Here is a 262-nt window from a genome sequence, read left to right as displayed (position 1 = left end):
TTTTTTTTTTTTTTGATAACTGAAATGCAGAGTAACCGTTAGAAAGAGACGAAAGGCCAAATAAGGTGGTATTTTAGATAATTGGTAGTCAGGCAGTTGCTGGTTGGGCTGCAGTCGTGCTGTAACGCAAAGCGATAAATTCGGCTGAACAGCAGACGGCTGGTATTTTTAAGGACATTTCATGGTCGTGTAATGTTCTGTTTCAGTTACATAGCCAATCTTAGTAAATATTGGTGACTCACAATGATGGACGTAAGCATCT

The sequence above is a fragment of the Penaeus monodon genome, chromosome 29 (assembly GCF_015228065.2).
Source record: "Penaeus monodon isolate SGIC_2016 chromosome 29, NSTDA_Pmon_1, whole genome shotgun sequence".
NCBI lineage: Eukaryota > Metazoa > Arthropoda > Malacostraca > Decapoda > Penaeidae > Penaeus > Penaeus monodon.
The sequence above is the reverse complement of the archived record's forward strand: the minus strand, read 5'-3'. Positions refer to the sequence as shown.